This window comes from Diabrotica undecimpunctata, chromosome 10 (assembly GCF_040954645.1).
Source record: "Diabrotica undecimpunctata isolate CICGRU chromosome 10, icDiaUnde3, whole genome shotgun sequence".
NCBI classification, from domain to species: Eukaryota; Metazoa; Arthropoda; class Insecta; order Coleoptera; family Chrysomelidae; genus Diabrotica; species Diabrotica undecimpunctata.
Window position 1 is genome coordinate 68,649,749 of NC_092812.1, and position 26,310 is coordinate 68,676,058.

Below are 26,310 nucleotides of genomic sequence, written 5' to 3' on the forward strand. Positions count from 1 at the left end.
GATGTTGGACACTAATGGCTATTCTGACTTTGTTGACTGCTGCCCTGAAAAGTCCGGTAGTGGTTAAGTTAAACCATTTTCGCAGGTTATGCAGCCAGGATATTCTTCTTCGTCCTGGACCTCTTTTCCCATGCACTTTACCTAGAAATATGGTCCGAAGTAGGTCATATCGTTGTTCATTGCGCATTATATGGCCTAGGTATTCTAGTTTGCGACGTTTTATGGTTACGACTAGTTCGCGCTCTTTACCCATTCTATGTAGTATTTCTTCGTTGGTAACTCTGTCTATCCAGGAAATCCTCAATATGCGTCTATAGCACCACATCTCAAATGCTTCGAGTCTCTTCAGTGATGCTTAAGTTAAGGTCCATGACTCCACGCCATATAAAAGAACGGAGAATACGTAGCATTTTAGTAAACGAACCTTTATTTCCAATTTTATATCGTGGCTGTAAAAGATTTTTTTCATTTTGACGAAAGCTGATCTTGCCTTCTCGATCCTTATCTTAATTTCCGTCGATTGGTCCCACTGTTCATAGAAGTTTGCACCAAGATAACAAAAGTTGTGATTTGTGTTATAGGTTGTTGGTTAACTAGTAATTGACCAGGTGGTATCCTATTTTTGCTTATAACCATGTATTTGGTTTTTTTGATGTTAAAATCAAGCCCAAACCTGCTACTTACTTCTGCCACCCTGGAGACAAGTGTCTGCAGACCTTCAAGACTGTCTGCAAAAATGACAGTATCATCAGCGTATCTTATGTTGTTCAATCGTTCTATAAGTATTTCCTCGTCTATATCCGTTAGCGCTAAGTTCATAATGTGCTCAGAATATGTATTGAACAATAATGAGGACAATATAAATCCCTGTCGCACACCTCTTTTTATCTTTATGTCGTCTGTTAACTGATCCCCAACTCTAACAGCTGCAGTTTGTTCGTAATAGATATTGTTTATTATACGACGATCTCGGCTGTCTAGACCAATTGAATTTAATATTTTCATCAGTCTGTCATGTTATATTCTATCGAATTTCAAAACTATTATTTAAATTTTAATATTTTTAAATACAGAAAACGTAGTATAAAGCTTTACGCTAGTTTGTAGTACCGCCTACCTACTGGCCTACTTTTTGTTGCGTACTTCAGCTGGGAAGGATATATTTTCATATTGTTTTGCCTTGTAGGCGTATATTATTATTGTAGCTTTTTTTTTATTTTCTACCGTCTACAGAGCGTCTACAGGAAGTCATACCATTCCCATTCTTCTAGATGAAATCCATCCCCATACATTGGCGCTAAAATGACCAGCTGCTCGATATCTATCAACATATAGAGGATCAAATCTATTATTATCTGGTCCATACACCCCAATTTTGCCCTTTTTAGAAGATTGAAAAATTTTCTCATCTGTAAATATTACCCTGTCCCAAAAATCTTGATTTTCTAGCTGATGGTTTAAAGCAAATAGCAGTCTTGATTGCCTCTGTTGTGATGTAAGAGCTTGTTTTTTTGCTGCATTTCGGTATCTAAGACGCGATGCTTTAATTCTATGCCAAGTTGTTGTTTCTTCCCGGAAACTGTGACATAATTCTTGTAGTTTTCGCACCTTTAAAAGGATTCTCTTCTAATCTCCCCAAAAGCCTACGATCTTCATGAGAGGTAGATATTTTTGGTCTTCCAAAACCATGCTTTCTTTCGAGAGTTTCTTGTACTTTTTAGTATCTTTTACTAATATTAAAAACTGTTGTTCTGCTTACGTTAAAATGGTTCGCTACGGCAGATAGTGACCAACCATTTTCTAATTTCGTTAAAATTCTTGCTTTTAGTCCTTTGCTAGCATATGGAGCCATTTTTTGGGGTTGAACAGAATAAGTTATCTGACAAATTTCAAGATTTGGTAGTGACAGTGACAGTACGTAAATAATAAGTGTTTATCCTTCAAAATACACTGCTCAATTTTCTACAAAATACGCTCTAAGAGTCGTATCAGTTTTTTTAGGAATCAGCTGTACATCTGCTATATATAGGAAATCTGCCAACAACCAATAAACTGGTTATATTTAGGACTCTTATATTAAGGCTAAATCAAATCTTATAGCAATTGAAGTTCTGACGAAGGTACTTCCTTGATCTGTAGGACACGGATTGGGGTTATTAGGACCTATTTGGAGCAGACAGAGTCCGCGACTGGGACCGCCTATGTTAGTTTCGTATATACTTAGATTTGTAGAGTCATTTTACTCATTTTTGCGTTGTTCTCTAGGCAATCTCTTTTTGTCTCCTTGTCCAATCCCCGAGTTCGAAAGAAAAGATGTCAAGTACCGCAATCCACTCATACTGTATAAAGATTATAATCCCTTAGAGTTAGCTACATTTTTGGAACATCGAGTAGGCAACAATTTTTCCCCTGTGCCATGCATCCTATCGGAATGATGGTGTTATACCTAGCAAGTGTGTGTAATCTTAAATAAAAAAATCTACAGTACTGACATGATTGCTGTCCCTATTTTATATTCTCAGTCGATACATTCGGCACCATATTAGAGATGAGAGCTTTCCCAAGTAGTCTGTTCTACATGAAGTCCTATGCAGTAGAGTTCACAGAGCTTTCCCACACAGTCTGTACAATATACAATTATGATGTTCTACTTTTCTAGTAGATGTATTGTGAAGATCAAGAAAAGTAGTGATCTTAGGATGCCGACTTGTGGGTAGGCGCAAAAGCATATGAACTATAGCAAGGATGAAGACCTACTTTTATCTCTAAGGCCTAATTAAAAACATATAAGAATGGAGGTCTGGTTTTGTCTATAACTCAATTCAAGAAGAGTGAGAGCTATCTCAGAACTGTCTGCGAAACATACAATTATGGTCATTTTCTTTGACAGTAGACCTGTTGCAACGATCAAGAAAAGTAGTGATCCTAGTTTGCCTGCCTTATATAGCTTCAATAGCATATGCATTGGAGCGAAGACGGAGGTCTGCGTTATACACATATGAGGCTAGGTATTGTCTCTTATCTAATTAAAGAAGGATGAAAGTTTGAAGAAAACCAGGTCGACAAGAGAGACTCATATATGTACAAGATGTTCGACCATATGGAGGTTTACAAGTTGTGGATGTGGTCTGAAATTATTTTTTACCACCAAACTGTGGGTGGGGATGTAAAGTTGTCTCGCGTCCTAGTAATGCACCATGGGTAAACTAAATGAGCAGCAACCTCGAACCGTCAGACCTTCTGGTAAAAACATTGCAAACAACCATGCAACAAATAAAAAACGGTTCTTTTTAGAACCATCTGATAATTGGACCAATAATAGGAGTATGTCAAATAAACAATGAAGACATGAGCCGAAACAGGAGCTTCTTGCAGAAAACAACATAGCTACAGATCAGGAAACATACACTGCTGACGACTTTCAACTGAACAACCTAGGAAAAATTCCAGAATATAGATTGGTTTACTTAATTAACCACATACATACTGTATGTGGTTAATATACTGATATCCATCTCAGAAACTCTTCATAATGTAACCTGCAACCGTAATAGACAAAATCACAATAGTTAATATATACAAAGCACCAAATGCAATATGGCTACCAAATGTGCTTTTTACTCCCACATTTATCAATATACACAAGCGATTTCAATAGCCATCACACTGCATGGGGCTATAACCAATGCACCATTCAATAAATTAATTATCTGCAAATAACAGTGTATATCTCGTTGTATCGTTATCTAAAGGTATGCATATGTTTTGACTTCAATAGCTAAGTCAATCTAGAAAGGCAAAGAGGATCAAAACCCTGTAAGAAGTAGACATGACAAACAGTAGCAAAATAGCATGAGATGTTGTTAAAAAACTTAGTGGTGATCCTTAGGAACAACAACAGCTACAAGAAAGTGGGTAGCACACAAATCTCTGTAAGGGTGGACGAACAAAGCCATAGTAGATCTGTTAACAGGGCACTGTAAGCTGAATAGGTAGTTGAAGCTGATGAGATTGGGAGATGATAAACAGAAGAGCACATTTAGTGTCATTGTGATAGCCCGGCAAATGTGCGGTTCTTTATATTAGGTGAAGAACAGCCATGGGCAAAGAGCTATATGGAAGGTTCAGTATTGAAGCTATAAGACCTTTTAAAAAGGGTGAGGCTAGCGAATGTAATCTAGGATTAGAGGATCACAATAGATCTGAAAAGGTCGCAGTGGAATAGACCAAATGCTACCTTATTAAATCTATCTATCTACATGTTCTGTTTCCAAGTAGCTAGTGCTCTTTTTAAGTATATTTTGAACAACGTTGGTGACAGATAACAGCCTTGTTTTAGTCCTTTTTTATGTTAAATTCGGATTGTACGGTATGTCCTAGTTTAATTTGTAATTTGTTGTTCTTGTAGAGGAATTTGTAAAATAAAGAGTCTTATCTTACGTTCTAACTAAGATTAATTCAAATTGTTAAATACCGGGAGGCTTTTATCCAAAGATTAACGTTCTTGACTGATTAATAAATATAAAGATAGTTCAGAAATATTCCTTACTAAAATATTCTCCTTCAATAATATTTAAATTAATCGATACGTGTGACGTGTGACCTTCACCATTCACCTTCTTGGATATCTCCCTCGTCTTCTGCAATAACACAATAATTGCTATCCATTTAAAAGTGGCATCTTGTAACAATTAATACAATTTATTCTCTCTCATATTCCTCTTCATTGGAAGGTAATAATTTTCCTTTAATAATGACGACCGTTTCAATTTAATGTCAATTACGAAGACGCTAGTAAAGATAATCATTATCGACTAAATGTCCAATTTTTTAACGAAGTTTATGAATGCTAAGGGAGGGAAACACAAATGTTTTATTGGAAATTTCCTGTGAATTTTAATTATGTAGTCTATTTAATTATATAGAGCCATCGAAAAGAAAAACGTAATCGAGATAGGCCATGGAATTACATTAATTTACACTCTGTAGTAGCCTGCCTAGGCACTAGGCTGAATGATATGAATGTTATGGTTTGAAATTGTCAATGTAAAGTTTAGTTAGGGGTATATTTTTTATAAATATTTTTGGCAAAATTAGGAAAAAATGATATTCAACATAGCAGTTATTAATGAAAATTATTTCAATATACGCAAACAGGGTGAATGAGTTTTTATGCATCGCCTAAATAATTACCAAATTTTCTACAGTGAGAATAGTACACAACTGAGAAAAGTTAATATCACAAATATTGACACACTTACTGCTGCGGAATATCATAATAAGATACTTAATTTATTCATAAATTTACTTTATGACAAGAAATTGCAAAATGTGTATATGTGTAAATATTCTGTTTATATATGGCTAAGCCGCCATTGATTGTATTTTTAAATAATGTTTGACGTTTATATTTCCACTCCGGAAATCGTTTTCCAAAAAGGATTATTTAAAAAAAAATACGGGAAAATGTATAACCAACAGGTTGTTGTTTGTAGGTTATGCCTTTCAAAATTGGTGGTTGACCTACTTGGCCTCGATCTTGTAGGCAATAGCTTTCTTTTTGTTGAAAAGAAATCTGAGTGGGGTTGTTTTTACCCTTGGAATATCAAATTCTGTTTTTAACACCAAAATTTTAACATATAATATATATAATTTAGCTCTCCAGGCCTAGAAGGCCCATGGCTTGGGTTACTATTCTTTTCCATTCTTTTCTGTTTGTTGCTTTATTTTTCCAGTTTGGTATTTTAAGTTTTTCTATGTCTTTTTCAACATCCTTCTTCCACCTGGTTTTCGGTCTGCCTTTCTTCCTTTTCCCTCCTATTCCTCCCATTAGCATTCTTTTTGGCAGTCTCGTGTTTTCCATCCTTTGGATGTGTCCCAACCATCTCAGTCTGTGTGACTTTATGACCCCTACGATATTCGGCTCTCCATACATCTCCTCTAATTCCATATTTGGTCTTTTTATCCATATACCATTCCATAATTTACCTCCAAATATTTTCCTGAGGACTTTTCTTTCCCAGACTTGCAGCAAGACTTGCTCGGATTTGTTCATTGTCCATGTTTCACTGTCATATAATACAATAGGTCTTATTACTGTCTTATATATTCTTATCTTAGCCCTTCTAGATATGTTTTTGCTTCTTAATAAATTATTTAGTGCAAAAATACAACGGTTACCGGCCATAATTCTCGCTTGGATTTCTTCCTTCATATTTAGTCTTCTCGTGAATGTCGCTCCTAAATACTTGAATATTTCTACTTCTTCGAATTTATATGTTTTTTCATCTCTTATTACTGTCAGATATTGTTCTTGTAGGTAATCTCTTTCTGTCCATTCCATATATTTGGTCTTTTCTTCATTTATGTACATCCCTTTCTTTCTTGCTTTCATTTCTAATCTTTTTATTATTTCTTTTAATTCTTGCTTACTTCTGGCTATCAGTACAATGTCGTCAGCGAATGCTAAGCATTGGTGTTTTCTTTGATATATAAGTCCTGACCTGTTGATTCCAGCTTCTCTGATGGTAACTTCGAGGACGATACTGAACAACAGCGATGACAGTGGGTCTCCTTGTCGCACCCCCTCACTGACCTCAAACTTATCTGTTTCTTCGCCATTTATTTTAACCCTATTCTCTGTTTTTCGGAGTGTCACTTTTACCATTCTTATCAGTTTTTCACTAATTCCCATTTCACGTAGTGCTTTGTATATTTCTTTGCGCTTTATCCTATCGAACGCTTGTTTAACGCATGTTTCCCATATTCGTATCTTTCTGCTTGTATTTCGCGCAGTAGGAAAATTTGATCCACTGTGCTGCGCCCTCTTCTGAATCCACATTGATATTCCCCTATGTCATTATCTATATTTTGAGATAGCTTATCTTTTATATATACTGCAAGTATTTTATATGCAACATTTAGTAGGGCTATTCCCCTGTAATTGTGGCATAAACTTTTGTCGCCTTTTTTGTGAAAAGGGCACAGTGTCGCTTCGGTCCATTCCTTCGGTAATTTTTCTTGTTCCCATATGTCTTTTAGCAACTTTTCCAAATGCTTAATTAGTACTGGTCCTCCATATTTAAACAGCCCTCTTCCTGGGCTCTTATTATTCTTTAGTTTCTCTATTATTTCTTTTATTTCTTTTTCGTTAGGCGGTCTTTCCTCTATTCGTTCTTGATCGACATTTTCCTTCACTTCTTCTTCCTCTTCATATTCTGTTGTTATAAAAGTTCCTTCCTCTTCATTTAAAAGTTCTTCAAAGTATTCTTTCCATCTGCTCAATATTTCTTCGTCACTTACTAAATTTCTTCTATTTTTGTTTTTGTAGTGTACAGGTTTTCCTTGGTACCCCTTTTTCTCATTTTTCACCCCTTGATATAAGTTTCTAATTTCTCTATTTTTATAGCTCTGTTCTATACATTTTAATTTATCTTGATTGTGTTTTCTTTTCTTAGATCTTATTATTCTTTTGGCTCTTTTCCTTTGTTCATTGTATTTTCTCTCTATCTCTGTTGTTTTTTCTTGCATCATTTTCATTCTTAATTTATTTCGTTCATCTAGTTCTATTTTACATTCATCGTCGAACCATTCTTTGTATTCGTGTTTTATATTTCTATTACTGGCCTGAGCTGCTTTGGTCATACATACTTTTATTTGCATCCATGTTTGTTCAATATCCCCACTTTCTGCTATATTATCTAATCCTCTACTGACTATTCTTTCATATTTATTTTGTTCCTCTTCTGTCAGTAGTCTCACAGGTTTAGTTGCTTTATACTTTTTCTTCCGCTGGTTTCTAAGCACTGGAATAAGCTGTTTCATTTGTATTCCAACTATAAAGTGATCTGAATTTTTTTAACATATAAAGTTATCTTAAAACCCGTTTAGAGCTATGAAATTCAGCTATGGGGAGCAGCGATCCATTATCGACATTCTTAAAAGATTCCAATAGAAAGTCCTTCGAAGGATAACGAATGCTCCATGGTACGTTCCAAACAAGACGAATACACGAGACCTCAAAATGACAATTGTCAACCAAACTCTGCCAACTACATGAACAGACAGAACAGACATGAACAGACTCTTCAAAGGAAAGACCTCAGCCGACCTGTTAACTATAAACTAGTCGCCGAAACCCAATAGAATCTAAAAGCACAGATAAATTAAACCTAGATTGGTAACAAGGATAGCAAAGGTCAACGCACGTTTTTATTTGGCACCCTTCCGTTTGGTGGTACTGCTAGTCTCGTTCCTGCTTCATGTTCGTTGTTACTTTATGTCATTAAAGTGATTAAAGTCAAAAGTCTTCCTTTCCCTGAGAGGAATAAGGCGCCATATTTTTGTTTGTTTTATTTTTTCATAAATGGTGCAAAAAGGCACAATTTTAGACGATTTTTATGAAGTCGAACACATTACATGGAATAACAATAGAAACATGAAAAACTGACCAAAAAGATGTTGTGTTTGTTTGTTTTTATCACGACCAGGTAAGAAGATCAAGACCTGGTTTGTATTCACATAAAACTTGACATTAGAATAACAAAACAATTATTTAAATACTGACAAGTTCTTGTCACAACATTAAGAACACTAAATTATACTACACTTGGCTTGTATTATTAGTATTTCTTGTAACACATAACATTTCTTGTAACATTTTTATAAATATGGATTTTATTCTTTAAATTTTTTAACCACTTTGGCATCCATTTATGGAAAATAAATTTAACCTCAAAATGACAATGAGTTTACAATCCTATTTAATTTTACGTGCCTTTTGAATTTACCGCCATGTATTATATATAGTTACGCACCCTGGCACTAGGCGATGCGCCAATCGTCGTTTTACTCGTTAACGCGGGACTGGTACTGCTCGGTGGGAGTGTGCTATGATCTAGAAGCAGAAGTCCAACCAAACCTTAAGACATACGTGACAGTATTCCATTGTCAAGAATAAACAGGAACTTGTCAATTGGCAGTTTTCTAAGACATTTTTTTCTTTAATAATATTTATATTATTAAATATTGTCAGACAATTTACTTATAATAATTATATTACAAATTGTAAATATATTGGAATGTTAAATGAACAATAAAATAAAATCTTTCAATCCCTTTTTGTGAGTGTTTCTACATTGCTTGTGGTGATTTGTTTGATTTGTTGGTTCCTTTCTTCAACCTTGTGAGAGTCAATACTATACTTACTTATGTTTTTGCGTTTTTATTCATATCTCGAGTTAGACAAAAGCTATTAACATGCAGTTTGCGCCATTTTGTCACGAATTTAATCCAGTTCCATTATATTTTACAATAAATAGGTGTTTCCATTAAACATTTTGAAGAAAAACAAATTTTAATTTTTTCTATTCGATAGTACCCTCTACCTATGACAATTAAAACTAAATGCAATAATTTTATAGTAGATTTAAATTAATTTATCCACACTCTTTCTAATGACATGAATTTCGTTAAAATGGGTTGATCCAAACCAAAGTTATAGGTATTTATCCACAAATACTTTCCCACTCTCCCCCACCCTTTATTTGAAAAAATAAAAAAAAAGTACTTGAACAACTTTGTGCAGAATTTAGGCCTCTTTCTAGTTTACTTATTTAACACTTGGTATAATTGGGCATATTTTTCAAAAAAACTGGTTTTCAAAGTTTTCTTCACAGGTTACGCCCCCTGGCGGTTAACCCAGAAACTTGAAAGTTATTTCCAGCGATTTCTCTTAGCCACTTTTACCAAGGAATTTTTTCTCCTAAGGTTACAACATGAATATTTTCTGATATATAGCCGAAAGATCGGCTTATTGGACCACCCGGTAAAATGTTTTGTTTGAAATCCTCCGTGAATATATCCGCTAATAATGGAGATAAGGATGAGCCCATGGCTAATCCGAAATTTTGTTTATAGAAATCAATATGTAGTTGAAAATAAGTGTTGTCGTTGTCGTATATTGGGGTAATATTTATATGTTTTAGAAGCAAATAATTATCTCCTTTTTGCATACACAATTCCAAACAATTAACATTTTTCATAAAAAATTAACAATTTACGTACTTTAAAAAAATTATCCATACAATTTTGGAATTTAAGAAATTTTCTTTGGACTTCTCTGTATTTTTTATATCCAATTTAAATTTCAGCTTCATGGCTAGTCACAATACCTGTAAAAACAGAGTAATTACCTTGATTTATGACAATATTTAAATATAAATATAATATTGTTTACAAGTACAATTAAAATATCATTTAATATGTCATTATAAGGAATTTAAGATTCTACGTTACACTAAAATTATACAGAATGCCATTAAAAATTTACAATCATAATTCGTTTTAATAATCTAAACCATTAATATTAAAACCTTTAATATTAATATATACCATAGTAATTACAAATAATAGTTTGATGATATTATACTGTCAGAAATATCACGCTCTTACCCGTGCAGACAGATATATAGTCGGTTCGCTATATTTACGCGGGTTTCGGATTAACAAAATTATGCTAATGACTCATTGATAACCAGTTGCAGTAAACGACTTCCCAGAAAACTAGGTTAAACTGCATTAATGGTAATATTTTAAAATAACATTAGGGTAGGTATAAATTTGTTACAATATTGCAGTTGAATTGATTCTTTGCCAGTGGTGACATTGTATGTTTGGTGGAAATATTTAAAAATGCCTAGACGTGTGTTAGATGTAGATAGTCTAATTTGTAGTGTACATAAGTATTTTACGGATGAAAAAGAAAATGGCGGTCCTTTAAAATCGGTAATGTCTGTTCAACAACGCGTATGTGATGCTCTAGGAATTAGTGAAACCAAACTAAGAGGAGTATTACAAAATCGCAATAATGAACGGCCGAAAGAAGATCACCGAAAAACTCGCCTATCATTGAAAACGAAAGATATTCCAGATGGAAAAAAATTTGAAATTCGTGATACCATTTATCGAATGCGAGCCAACAAGGAACATGTGACCTTAAATACAATTCTCTCGAAATTAAAAGATAGAAAATTTGACGAAATTGGCAGAACAAGTCTATGGCAAGTGATACATAATTTGGGTTTCAAATTTCAAAAGGAGGATAACAGAAAAGCCCTTTGTAAAAGAAGTTCTGTTGTACATAAAAGAATTAACTTTCTAAGAAAATATTCTAAATTAAAAGAAGAAAGGGCAAATTTTATATATTTAGACGAAACATGGATATTTTCTAGGGGTGCAACCAAGAGAATATGGCAAGATGATAACGTAAAGTCTATCAAACATACTGATGGAGAAGGGAAGCGACACATAATTTTACATGCAGGAGGGAAATCGGGTTTTATAGAAGGTGCTGATTTAATATTTTCATCTAAATCAAAATCAAGTGACTATCACGATAATATGAACACAGAAATGTTTGTAAAATGGTTACATGAAAAACTTCTCCCAGGTTTAAGTGAGGCCAGCGTAATTATTTTAGACAATGCACCTTACCATTCTGAAGTATTAAACAAAAGTCCAACGAATTCTTGGACTGTTAATAAAATTAAAGAATGGTTGACAAAGGAACATATACCATTTACACAACATAATTTTAAAATCAGAATTATTACGCTTGGCAAATATCCACGCAAAACCAAAAACCTTTGTTATGGATCAGATTATTGAAAGTTACGGTCATCAAGTTTTACGTCTGCCACCGTATCATTGCCAGTTTAATCCCATCGAATATATGGGGAATAGCAAAACAATAGTATGACAACCATATTGGGCCTAACGGTTATAGCGACGACGCAGTTCGGGAAACTTGGCGAAAGGCACTTTCAATTGTAACTCCAGAAGTGTGGTGCAACTGTATATTCAAGTGCGAGAAACTAATAGAAGATTGGTGGACTCGTGAAAATAAAATAAACGAAATAAGTCCAATCATAACAACAATTAATGGTGATGACAGTGATGATGATGACGATTATGATATTTTTGATGATAATGACTGATTTTCATTTTTGTTGGCAAGTTAAATTTTTTATTTTTCATTAGAAATTCTCTCCATGGAACAAATATACATAGACCATATTTTCTGTGTGAAGTGTAATATAAAATTATTATTAGGTTTATATTAGCCACATTAGACTCCATTAATGAAGTAATTCTCTTTATTATACTGTCAATTATATAAAAGATTTTCCATTATTATTTAATTAAAAAAAGTTATGGATTATTTTTCATTTCATTTGACCAGTTGATATTTCCCCAAAGAGCAGGTAATTAAAACTGGGTACTTACAATAAAATTTTTAATCCGAAACCCGCGTAAATATAGCGAACCGACTATAAGTCAAAAATGACCATTTTATGATAATTACATCTGAGAATTTTCATGTCTTTTAACCGGAATTTATATTTAAACATTCTATGCTTATTTAGGAAATTTATTTAAATATTTTTCAATATAAAAACTAACTTAAAATAATGAAGCTTTTATTTCTAATAAATTAGTCGGTCTAAAAGAAAGATTTTGCAAAACGACATAGACTTGCATTTCTATAAATTTGTTGGTGTAGTAACAATTTTTTCCAATATGTTAGGAGAAAAGAAGCATTCCCATATTTCTGAAGCTTTATTTTTACGCCATATATCTCCCTTAGGTCCAGGTAAATGGGTGAAAATATTTTCAGTTCGAACATTTCGTGCTGATGCTGGACATTTTCGCCACCTGGTAGGTACTTACATCTTTCCCGATAAGACAGGATATTCTTTCAGCTTGTTCTTCAACAAATTATTCTCACCTTAAAATATAACGTTAACTAAAACGTCGGTTTAAGGGACCGACTCGTATAATACACTGTCCACTTGCTAAACTACGCATGTATAGACACAGGAATGTTTTAAAGGTACTGTGAAGTGTAAATGGAAATAAAAATTAGGGGGGCTTAAATAAAGAGTGGTGCGAGAGACATAACGTTATCAGCCGAAGATTAATTGGCCTATATTATATTGATTGAATTCTGGAGATCTGTATTAACTCATTTTAGTTTCATTCGACTCGAAATGGAAATCTTCGGTTAACTTGCAACATGCTTCTTGTTAACGTGCAAATCTATTAAAGCAGTAATTTATTTTGAGTTTAAAGTTCAGCTTTAATGTACACGCTATCGATCAAATACCATCATTAAATAGAACGATTGAATGGAAGTTGTGAATGGATTGCATTGAAGCACATTTATTAAGAGAAACGTTTTATTGAAATTGAGAGCGTGGAAGTTTTATTTTAATGGCATAGTATACTAACCTAATCATAAAAGTTTACCTGATGTATCGGAAAATATAAGCTGATGTTATAAATAATTGTTTATTCTTTGACATTGGAATCGATCCTACTGCCGCTTTCATCGGTGGTAGTGAAAGTTTTGTCGTCTTGTCTCGTGCATACACTTATACTGGTAAGTGGAAGATTTAAAAAAAATTTTTTCTAATTGTTTTGATTTAAGAAATTATAAAGATAAAAGGGGCGTCTTACAATTTTTTTTTCAGTTTTTAATAAGAATCTATTTAGTATCATAAGTTTCTATCTTAAGTTTCTAATATAAATTCTATTACCGATATGTTCTGCGTAAACGTCTGCATCCAGGCCACCTTTAGTCTTTCTCTTAAGAATGTGCAATTATTGGGTGATTGACGTCTCGACGTTGAAAATGCCCGAACCATCTTAACCTATGCTCTCATTTTGGTATCAATTAGTCTTATTATTATTTTTGAAGTGCCTGAACTACTTTTTCGTTTTTTATTTCGGTGATCATTGTTGTTGCTGTATCCGTTAGTTCAACAGTTTTTGTCAGAGTCTTCATTTCATAAACACAGTATTTTTCATCGCGTTTTGTCATTTTTGTCATATTTTATTAAAATATTTTGCGTTCTTCGTGTTATTTTTGCTGTTTTGTATGAATATTCTTAGTATATACACTACACATTCTCATTAGCAGACTATAAAAATAATATTTAGTAATTGCAAAAAAAATTACAGGGCTCATCAATTTCACATTCTTAGGAGCGACTTTGATCACTCTATCTTGTATATCGCAGCTATATGCTATAGACACCAAACACATTGCTTAAATTGACCCAGAACTGAATATTCTCACTACTTCAAAAGTTATTCAACCGAGAATATGTCTGGGTGAAAATTATCATGGTGAGTGAAATACACATATTTGATACGTACTGTTGTATAAACTTTATTTACACAACAGGCTTCCGGGTTGATCCGCGTCGATTATTACTGCGCCGAGCTTTCGACATCATCTCTCATGTCTTCTTCAGGGCTTCTGAGGCCCCAGTCTTTCGTGCCCACAGATACTACTACACTGATCACTAATCAATGTATTACTGCTACTGGAAACAGCGGACGATTTATTTATACCGTCGATGATGACGTGGTTTGTGTGGAGGTTTGCGTAGGAGTTGCGTAGGGATTTTGATTGAAGGGTGGAGCGGACGATATTTTCTGTATGAGAGGTCGCCATGTCGAAGGTAACCGGATGCCGCCATCTCTTTTATTGAGACAATGTGACCTTTTTCAATTTCTATGACTTCTCGGATTCTCATTCTTGGTTTATAGAAGCGGATGGGGCCATAGTTTTGGAGTTTTGAGAGCAGAAATGGAATGTTTATAAATCCTAATTTGAATTTTACCATTTGTATGGCCTTTATAAGACCGGGGCAGTCTGCACAAGGAATTTTATAAACTTCGTGTTGTTCTTTTGGAATTTTGTCTTTGATTGATCGGACAAAAGATGAAAGTTTTTGTTGGGGGGTAAATATTGTCTTTATTCTTCTTGATTTAAGAATTTTGTCGATTTTGTCAGTGACACCTTTAATGTAAGGAAGAAAAACTTCCGTATGATTAGGATCTGAATCTTTGGGTTAAGATTGAATGGCAGATTGATGTCTGTAGATGCTCCTATTGATGTGATTTTCGCGGTAACCATTTTGGATGAGGCAACCGAGAGCATAAAGTCATTCTTAAATTTCTAAAACTCAAACACCATACTTCTTCTTCTTCTATCTTCCAAATTCTCAGAAAGACCAGATTTGCGCTTCTCCGTGAAGCTATTCATTCCACTAGACTAAAACTAGATATCACAAATATAAATATTTTTAATATCTGGTCATCTATTCATTCTTCCAATGTACATCCTATATTATGGGACAGTTTCGACCATATCAACCCACAGACAGCCCTAAACACTTTCGAATCTAAGACTGAAACTTAGAAGCGCAAATTAAAGCATCTAATTGCCGAATAAATTCCAAAACCTACAACTTTGAAACCCACTACAGTGGTTCACAACTTTTCTGATACCCATATTTCGACAATTGCCACTCAATGTTTAGCCAAAGATTTCAATTATTCTGTTACCCCAAGTCACATTCCAGTTGAGACAATCATCTGTCAAACTGAAGAAGCCATCTCCAGTTTACCTTCCGAAGATGCTAAAATAACTAGACGAGACATCGCTAGAGTTCTTCTTCATGCAGTGCCTATCAGTTTTGTATGTTGGCGACCATCATCTGTATTCTTTAAACTGCGGCTCTGAAAAGATTTCTGATTGTTGTGTTGAACCACGTACGTATATTTTTCAGCCAGGAAATTCTTCGCCTTCCTGCTACTCGTTTTTCTTCTACTTTTCTTTGAAGAATTAATTTCAGCAAACCATATCTTTCGCTGTTCCTTATGATGTGACCGAGGTATTCAATTTTGACTGTTTTTATTGTGGTTAACAACTAAAACGTTCTGGTTAGTAACGTACTCGGTATATGTACGAGGTTGGATTGATATAAAACTAGCCTTTGATAGAAAAAACAAATTTTTTGGAATTAAATCGATTTATTTCTCAACATAGTCCCCTTTTAGCTCGATAGACTTAGTTAGACGATGATCCAATTTTTTTATCCCATCCGCATAGTACTTTTACTCGAGCTCTTCAAAATAGGCCGAAGTTTCAGCGGCGACTTCATCATTTGTTGCGAAACGTCGTCCTCCGAGTCATTTTTTTATCGAGGAAAAAATCGCTGGCTGCAAGATCTGGGGAATACGGTGGGTGTTCAACCAATTTATAGCCCAATTCGTGTAATTTTGCAATGGCGACGGCCGATCGGTGAGCCGGTGCATTGTCTTGGTGAAACAGCATTTTTTTGCGTTCCAAACCAAGGCGTTTTCGACGAAATTCGGCATCGAATCGATCCAATAATGCTGCGTAGTACTCACCATTGATTGTTTTTCCTTTTTCCAAGCAGTCGATGTGGATGATGCCCTTCGCATCCCAGAAAACAGTCGTCATCACTTTGCCGGCCGAATGTGCACTCTTTGTGTCACTGTTTTAACTGTTGTTTGGTTTCCGGTTTGTAATAATTCACCCAGGTTTTATCAACGGTGATAAATCGACGAAAAAAATCCTTTGGATCGCGCTGTATTATCGCCAAAAGCGTCTTCGAAGTGGTCACACGTTTTTGCATTTGATCAATTGTCAGCAAACGCGGCACCCATCGCGCGGATAGCTTTTTCATGTCCAAATGATGGTGAATGATGTTGTGCACGCGATCGTAGGAAATGTTTAGAACCTCTATTAACTCGCGGAGCTTAATTCGACGATCTGCCATAGTCATGTCATGGACTTTGTTGATCATTTCCGGCGTGGTGACTTCATTTGGCCTCCCGGGACGCTCATCACCAAAAACACTCGTACGACCACGAACAAATTTAGCTTTCCAAAATTTTACTGTTGCTAACGAAGGTGCAACCTCACCATAAACTTCGTCCAAGTCGGCTTTGATTTGCACATTCGTTTTACCCTTTTTGTGAAGGAACTTAATCACCGAACGATACTCGACTTTTTCCATTTTTCCGAAAACATAAAATTTACTTACTTTTGACGGCTGTAAAAACCAAACTAATTGTTTTTAAAACTTAGAATTTTGGCAGACGTCATGTCATGAATGGCAAATGTCAACACCGAAACCAATTCGGTATCATGTAGCGCCATCTATCAAAGGCTAGTTTAATATCAATCTATCCTCGTATATATAGAGTTCTTAGAAACTAAAGACCTCCTACCCCAAACGAGCAGTTTTTTTGTAAATCAACATATTATTTAAATTTGTATATAAGTTCACTCTCATTATTCTCTACTTCAGGGTATGGATGAACTAGTTTATTATGAGAATTGTCAACTAGAAATGAATCATTTTCCATGACTTTAAACTTATTTTGTGCTGTAGTCATGGATTTCATACCTATTAGTTCTACTCCCTTATCTGTTATGTCCTATTTTATAGAAACATCTGTATATTAAATTTTTTTGAGTTCCTCCCGTTACCTTAACCAACAAGTAAAATCTCTTGAACTTAATTTCCTTAATTTGTAGAAAAGTATTCCGTTTCATCATCTATATTATCAGATATCTCGCCACTTGATATGTCATCTACAGCGTTCCACGTTAAGAAAATAACATTAGGCTTATGGAGATCAGTGTTGCCAAAACTCTCAGGCACGCGGTTTACTAGATTGTCGATATATTTTTCAAATTTCCATTTTCAATTAACATTTAACTGTAAAGTCAGAATAACAACTGAAGAACCACAAAGCCTTATTATCATTATATAGTCTCAGAGAACGACATAAAATCGCTGACATACGTACACCGTATTATTTTAAGTTGCAATTAGTAATTAGATATATGCATTCCAAGCGGTCCGTTTATTTGCTTTTAAATCTTTAATAGCCGGTAAAGTGCATGATTTAACTAAGCAATATTTTCTAGTGATTTCTATGATTCATGGTATATGATATTCTTACCGAAAAACAAATAAACTGTCGTTACTATAATTAAAATAAGATAAAATAAAATTATCTTTTGTAAATAGTATTTATTTATTTAAAATCATTTTCCCTACTTTTCATCTCTTGTTTCGATTGGGCATTTTTGGTCAATTACGTTAAAAAACATTAATTTAATTCATGTCTGTGAAAACGAAAATACAAATTATACAACCCTGAATCGTGCTTGTGTTCATCGTGGCATCGTTGCGCTTCTATCGTTCATAAGAAATACATGGCCCTATCTCCGCAATGTTATTTTCTTAACGTGAAACTCTCAGTTAATTTTGATTCCTTATCTGAACCTGTCAACTCATTAGGACCAGCTAAACTTGTACCTGGTCCTACTTCAAATCTTTTAACGTTTCGTCTGGAAAGGGCAGCTGAGAACTTTTGTTATTGTAAGTGGTCTACTAAAATGCCATGAACAGCGTTTTCATCGATGTCATCATTTCCTGGAACTTTTTTTAAAACTCGTTCTGGATATTAAAGAATAATTACAGGTGCTTTCAAAAAAGATACTAAACTCCGCCTAATTGCATTGACGTCACCCTCAGAATTTTTATCTATTTCAACTAGACGTGTATTTAATAAATATGGAAAGTCCTTTTTGTGAATTGATGTAAGAATCGTATGTGACTGTTTTCATTTTATGGCCTTAAATGATTTAAAAACCCACATTTTAAGGTAGGCTTAGGTCTGTTAAATTCTCAGGCAGATAAAAAACGCTATACTATTATTTTCCTCAGATAAACGAACCACATCGTTGATGAAATGTGACGACAAATTGTCGGCCTTTAAGTACTTTAACATTAGGTAGAAAACATACCGTGAACCAGTCAGTGAAAGTCTGTGCATCCATCCACCCCTTTCGACTACGGTTATATCTTACATCCTGCTTAACAAAACCTTCAACTGCAATATGGGTCTTCTTGGGATCCACTGGACCTACATCTTGTCTGAGTTATAAATAATGTATGGTGGTAACAGATCACCTGATGCTGAACCACATAAAATTATGATGTCGTACCTTTTGTAAAGTTACAAATTATTTCAGGGTATTTAGTACCACGCCTGAATAGAATTTTTTATATCCAGAGTCATCCTGTAAGTTTGTTTCGTCGTAATTAAAAATGTAACTTGCTGCTTGCTTCATCAAAGAAAAAAACCAATCATTACCTGGCAGGTTCTTTCAAAAAGCGGCCTTGACTATCTAAATAATTTTTTGCAAAAAGTCAGTTACTTCTAGAGGGAAGCCCCATACTTCCCAAATACTGCAAAAACTGTCAACCTTACTTGACAATATGTAGGAGCTGTAGAACAGAGAAATCGATAAAATTATTATTTTCAGTGCTTGAAAATAAATATATACAATTTGTGAGGAGTATTGTTTGATCATTTAAAACTACAATATTTTTATATCTATCAAACAAAATATCTATCCTTTCTACCTTTGATAAAAAGGGAAAAATCTCGATTTATTGGAAGAATGCCTCAGCAAAATCGCCAAAGGTATTGAAATAGTTTAATTCAATGCGATGAATATATATAAACCATATAAACTTTGGAGTATTTAAAGCTTAAAACATCTTCCAGATAGTTTGTACCACAAATATGTTTGTGTTCAATTTCAAGAGCAAGTTCAGAATTCGGAGATTTTCTGTTAAATCGTTTTGTGTCAATTGTATCAAAACTTCCAGGAAAATAAATTTCATAAATGCTGGATTTAGTGAGATAAAACACATGTGTATTTTGCTTCAATCAAAGTTTCATTAGTTCGTTAAATTAAAAGCGAATTTATTGAATCAGCAGTTACCAAAACTATTTGTTAGACGTGATAAATCACCCCTTAAAAAGTGAAAATACAAAACGTTTTGACATAATTTCATTTTGTCTTTGGAGTAATCAAAATAATCCAAACAAAGTGTGTATTTAGCTAATTAGTTGGACCTGTTTAAGAAGTCCTACTTTTTAACAAAGTTATAAATAAAAATTTACAAACCAACAAATAATATAAATATTGAACTCCAACAGCAACTATACTTAATACCAACACCAACAAACTTTACAATTACTCAACTGCTCCCGCCTAGCAACAGACTCTCACTTTTTCATAAAACGAGAACGCTACAGTTGTTGGTATCAAACTAAAAGAATATCTCAGATATCGAAAATAATAATTTCAACCCAAAAAATAACATCTTTCCAATAAACATATCTGCTTGTATTTATCTAGTAAAACTATTGATGAGTTCACGAATTACCGTCGATGAATAATTACAGTAAATTACATGAATTAAAAAAAGTCAGTTATACCCTAACCTCATCTCTTGGTTTCTTGAGAGCAGCAAGCACGCAAGCAATTTCAGTAAACCCAGCCAGTGAGACATGTTCACCCCTAGGAATTGGGTGGAATAAGGGTTTGGGTGTAACAATTCAGTGGAGCGAAGTATATTATATATATACAAGGATTTCCACAGTTTTCACTGTATTCCTTCACTCAACCGTTTTCTCCAATTTTTCCTGTTTAGACAGTCCCCTTCCTGTAGGTTTCTTTTACTCATTGCTTCGTCCACTTCATCTCTGAAAGATCTTCGGGGTCTGCCTCTTTTTCTTCTTCCTATCGGGCTCCACTCTGTTATTCTATTTATCCACCGATTTTGGTCTGCTCTTCTGACATGTCCGTACCAGGTTAACCTCTTCTGTTCGATGTAGTCTATTATGTCGGAGTTCATTCCCATTCTCCTCTTAATCTCCATGTTATTTATTCTATCTCTTCTTATTACTCTGCAGCTTCTCCTTAGGAATTCCATCTCTGTTGCTCTTATTTTGTTTTTGGTTTTCTTATTTATTGTCCAATTTTCACACCCATAAGTGAGGATACTTCTTGTCATGGTATTATATATTTTTTCTTTGTTTTCATGCTGATGTTCTTATCCCATAGTACCGGGTTCAATTTTCGTATGCAGTCTCTTGTTTGTCCTAGTCTATTTTTTATATCTTCCTCCGTTGTTCCTTTGTTTGATATTATGAAACCTAAATACTTATACTTGTCTGTTCCTTTGATTTGTTTACCTTCGTCTATTTCCAGCTGTTTTATTTCTGTATTCTCCGTTGTAAGGTATTCAGTTTTCTTTAGGTTTATTTCCATCCCATTCTTTGTATATTCCTGCTCCAGTTTTCTCATTATAAAACTGAGGTCATCCTCGTCTTGTGCGATCACTATTTGGTCGTCGGCAAAACTTAGCGTATATAGATATTCGTTCCTTACTGGTATACCCATTCCTTCGCACTTTCTTTTCCATGGTTTCAGGGTTTTTTCCAGGAATATTTTGAACAGGGTGGGGGATGTGGAGCAGCCCTGTAGTAGTCCCTTTGTCGTCTTAAATGGACTGCATATTCTATTGCCCGTTTTGATAGCTACTTCGTTATTCTTGTAGAGTGCTTTTACCGCGTTTTTGTTAGTATTTTTTGATTTTTTTGGTGGCCATAGCCTTTATTTATTTATTTTTTTTTAGAAGGTTGTCCTGAAAATAAACCTCAATTAATAAAATTCCAGTGCTGCGTGCTAGGTCTTTTTCTGTTGGTAGAGGAATTGTCTAGACTTTATGTGGTTTTCAGGATTTGCTGTTTTGGTCTTTTGTGCTTCCATCGATGGAACGCATCATATCTTATTATCTCTCGCAGGATTGGGCTTGGATGATTCTTTAATTCTGCAAACCTAATTCTGGCTTTTTCTGCCATTTTATCTATCACCCTTACTTGTTGCAGTTTTCTAAACAGAAAGCGTTCAGCGACGTATCTGGGTACATTCTCTGGGTTCTTTGAGGATGTTATTGTGGGCTACTTGTATTTTCTTTTTATTTGAATTGCTTATGTGTCCCCATGCGAGAGATGCATATTTGATTATTGGAAGTATGATGCTGTTTATCAGTCTCATTTTCATCTTTATGCGCACTATGCTTTTTCTACCTATGAGTCGTCTTATTGCTGCTCTGGCTGTTGCTATTTTTTGGATGGTTGTGTCCACATGTTGCGTAAAGGTTAAGCCTTTATACTTTTATTTTGTTCTTCAACTTCCCTATATATACAGGATGCGGCAGATAAACGGTCAATTAAAAATATCGTCTACAGTGTAAAGTTGCTTTTTTTATTATACAGGGTGCTGTCAAAATTGGCATAACACCGTATTGGTATTAGTATTCTCTATACCTATCTCTTGCAGTTTCCAAATAAATTAACTTTATACATTTTTGTCGCAAAATATTTTTTTCCGTAGACCATGTTGTGTTAATTTACAACATTCATATTATAAGTTAAACATTTAACAATTAAAAAGATGCTATCAAAGAAAATGGGTACTAGCTTATTAATGTAATAAAGTTCAAAATGTTACCCATCAACATCCAATCATTTATGAACTCTTTTAAACAGATTTTCATTAGGAGCTCTTGATATTGATTCTCCATCTGTTTCGTTAAGAACTTGAAGGACTTTATTTATTATAGCTTCGTCAGTAGTCACAGGTTCTTAGAACACCTTATTATATTACTCCTCGAATATTGTGAGCCGGTGCTCCATCTTGTTGAAACCAAGCCTCGTTAGCCTTATTATTATGTAAAGCGTGCAGTATTAATACAATTACTTGTCGTAAAATGTTGCAGTAACGCTCTCCGATTTTTTTTATTGCACACTGCAGTTCATTGTAGCTAATTGGATTATCAAAAAAAAAGTGCATTGTGGGTTTGTTTAACGCTACACAATTCTTTAAAATTATTAAAAACGTAATCAGATGTAATTTACAAAAAAATTTCCTTCCAATCGAATTTCAGTTATTTTGCTTGTTACCAAAGATCATTTATAGGAATATTTTTCTTCAAATTACTGCAAGACTGCATCAAATAATTTTTTGCTTTATTTTTTAATAAAAATTAATGTTTGCAGTTACCTTTTTAAAAAGTATACAATTTTCCAATCAACTATGGTTTTTATAGGTATTTAACGTTTCTTTTCTACGCCTGACTCCAACGTCTCATTCTTTGTCCCACCACTGTTGCGACAACCGTTTATTTTTATATGGTTTCTCAAGCGGAATTGAATAGCTTGAAGCAAATTCGATATTATTTAGGAAAAATTCGTATTTTTCATTAGTGTTGTTGGAAAAAGATTTAAAAGAAAAAAAAACCTTTTGAAATAGATTTATGAGTATTAGTTTTGCAATAAATACAATAGCTATCTTGTGGTTCGCGACATGAATGAGACTCTTCCCTTTACCACAGTGTTTACAAAGTGTTGTTACGCTACGGCATTGTTTGGCTACATGTCCGTATTTCAAACATTGAAAACGTTGCGTCACTCTGAAAATATACGGTTCTACCGGACATAAGGCCGAGTTAATGAAAATATTTGATTGTAATAGATTTCCCTCAAATGTAACACTTACCGTTTGTCTAGGCACCAAAACTGTTCAATAGTAAATACTAAAATAGTATCAACGTGTTTAATTACACCTGTTCTAGATAAGAAATTATTAGATATAAATGCTTTTAAATTTTCTTTTTCAAGGTTTTGATTACTAATTAGTTGATAAATTTTAATTGTACTCTAATTATATTTTTTTTTACCCTGTAACAGTGTTTAATTTGCTTATAGGTCGTTAAAAGTGGGAACTGAACAATTATTGGGCTTGGAGATAGGGTAAGCAAATAAATTGAAATGTTTGCGAACGGCTACTCGTGTTTTGGTTGGAGAGCTAAGTCGTGGATAAGGATTCCTTTATTTGGGGACAACTACAAAAAAGAAATCAAAAAAATACTTACAGAGATGTCCTGGGCAATACTACACAAGAAGATTCCAAAACTATTTAAAATTGGACGCTGTTTAAAAGAATCCTCTTGGTCCTCCTCCTCTATCCTTTATCCTTCGTAAAGGTGGTGACGTTATGGTATTTGACGAATGGTTGCTATCAATTTTTCTCTCTCCTGGGCGCGGTGTGCTGCCTCAGACAGAGAGTAACAGTTAGCGCACTTTATTTAGTCTGACCATCGGAGTGGCGATCTTCCTCGGGTTCTTTTACCAACTACCTTGCTTTCAACCACCAACCTCTCCATGCCTTCCATTCGTCTGTTAATGTGTCCAAAGTACCTCAATATATTTTGGTTGATGATTGTGGTAAGCCCAGTACTGATGTCGAGTTCTGTCAATATTGAGACATTTGTGCGATGTACGGTCCAGGGTATGCGCATAATTCTACGATATACCCACATTTCCATCCTCTTGGTACTTGGAAAGAAAAAATGGTTCTTCTCTCCTTAGATTTTAATAAAAAACTTTGTCTCACTCAAACTTCAAACTATCACATCCGACCCATGTGAGGCACAAAGTGGAAGCTGGACAAATCTTGGGAGAGGTCAAACATCAAAGTGGACTTGTTATCCTGAATGATAAAAATATGTATTCCACAAAACTCGGCTGCTTATTTTTTACATAAAACCATGTAGGCCCCCTTAGTCCTCAGAAACGCTGTTATCAGATCCCTTGACACGGAATACAGCATCCAACAAACCGGTGATTAACTAACTCACTATACAAAGACTGCTACATAGCATTTTCAGTTTAAATCACCTTCTTTTAACCGAAACTCATTCGAATTAAGCCAAGATTTTCCTGTTTTTGAAACTATAACTGAAAAGGGTGTTTCCTCGTTCAGACCCCAATTAGTTCTTCTCGCTTCTCTCGACTTTCAACTCTTACTTTCCGTCAAATCGTCTCTTACCGTACTAGTTTCTAACTAATGCACCTTAAAGTGCTGGGACTTAAAATTTTTTGTAGGAACTTATTTAATTAAGACGCAAATAGACTCTACGCAGTTAATATTTTCTTTAGATGTCTCGCATATACACCTGGGTCAACAAAACTTCAGATTATCTCTTTATTATTATTACTTCAGGCAGGGGCGTATCAAATAAATTCTTATACATTTTTATATATTTAAAGATTCGATACGTAGGGGGAAAAGATCATGCTACAACCCTGTCTATTTTAAAAATATTTTGAATGCAATATTTGAAGTTTTTTATGAAGAATGTGACTTACAGGATGTAAACTGCCAATGTTTTGGCCATTTACCTTTTCAATGAAAACATACAAACTCCAAATAAATATGAGGTTTTTGAAAATTAAAGACCTTATTTTTTTGCTGTTTCGGTGATAGAATTTTGTGTTTTATTTTCTTGTGTCTTCTCCGGGGGACGGTCGTTGATCATTTTTTATAACTCACAAAAGCTTTTCACTGGTGCTTAATGAGCAAATATGTAAAATTAATTGGAACTATAATAATAGATTTTAACCACACTACTCAAAAAATCAAGTGGCACTAGCAATCACGTGTTGACTGCTCGGGTATTGCAAGTGTATTAGTATAGGTATTTAATAACTAAAAAAAACTTACTAGATATATGGATTTTTCAACATTTTCGTAAAAAACTCATCGATATTTTTATTATCAAAAAAGAAAAGCGAGTTCAAAGCATAACGTGGTTTTATTGAATTGTAATACTCATTAATGGAAGCAGTTATTGTAAACACCACATAGCAAGATCCAACCTCGCGCATGTGGTTTGTGCCTACTGTATCCGAAGAGGTGGACAGCGGCGTGATTATGCTTTAATTAACGACACCGAATAATTACCGCGGCGCTACTGACAGCGTGGATAAATACGTAAGCAAGGCGCTCGGATTAAATCGGTACGAAAATAAGGATTTGCGCTGGAACTTCGTAACTGGCGCTTACTGTAGTTGGCTATGAAAAATCAAATAATTTGATAAGTTAGTTGACATGGACCGTATTTTAAGAAGTCTGAGCCGAAATTAATGAGTGCAGGCAATTACTTTAGCTGATGTAGGGTTAAGTTATCGTGAAGTAGGCTTGAGGTTAAGAGTATCTCATACTACAATATCACGAGTCATTGAGAATGTTTTGTCAAAATGAGACATTTACAAATACAAGTAACAGATGCTTATAATATTCAAATTAGTAAAAACACTATGTAAAGGCGTCTCAGTAAACAAGATCTGTATGTAAGGATACCAGTCAGAGCACCAGATTTAAACAGAAGTCATCGTAGAAGTAGATTACAATTTGCCGGAGAGCACCTTGACTGGAATGTTGATGACTCGGAGCACGTGTTGACCGTACCTTGTTGCTTTACGAAGAGGTTCCTTAACAAGTGAAAAGTATATTACAGAGATTTTGTTTAACCATATAATTCCTTTTGCTCCTTACATAGAAAATAATTTTTTAATGCATAATAATGCTCGACCCCATGTTGCACGTATGCTCCGTGATTATTTGGACGAGGTTGGAATACAAACCAAGAACTGGCCACCCTGCAGCCCTGATCTAAATCCCATAGAGAATTTGTGAGATATTATTGA

At 34.4% G+C, this 26,310-nt stretch overlaps 1 protein-coding gene across 12 annotated transcripts in view; it reads left to right on the plus strand.

Moving 5' to 3' along the window:
* Positions 1-26,310, plus strand: part of Ca-alpha1D (Ca[2+]-channel protein alpha[[1]] subunit D) — a 960,824-nt gene that overhangs the window by 425,718 nt on the left and 508,796 nt on the right. The window lies entirely within an intron of this gene.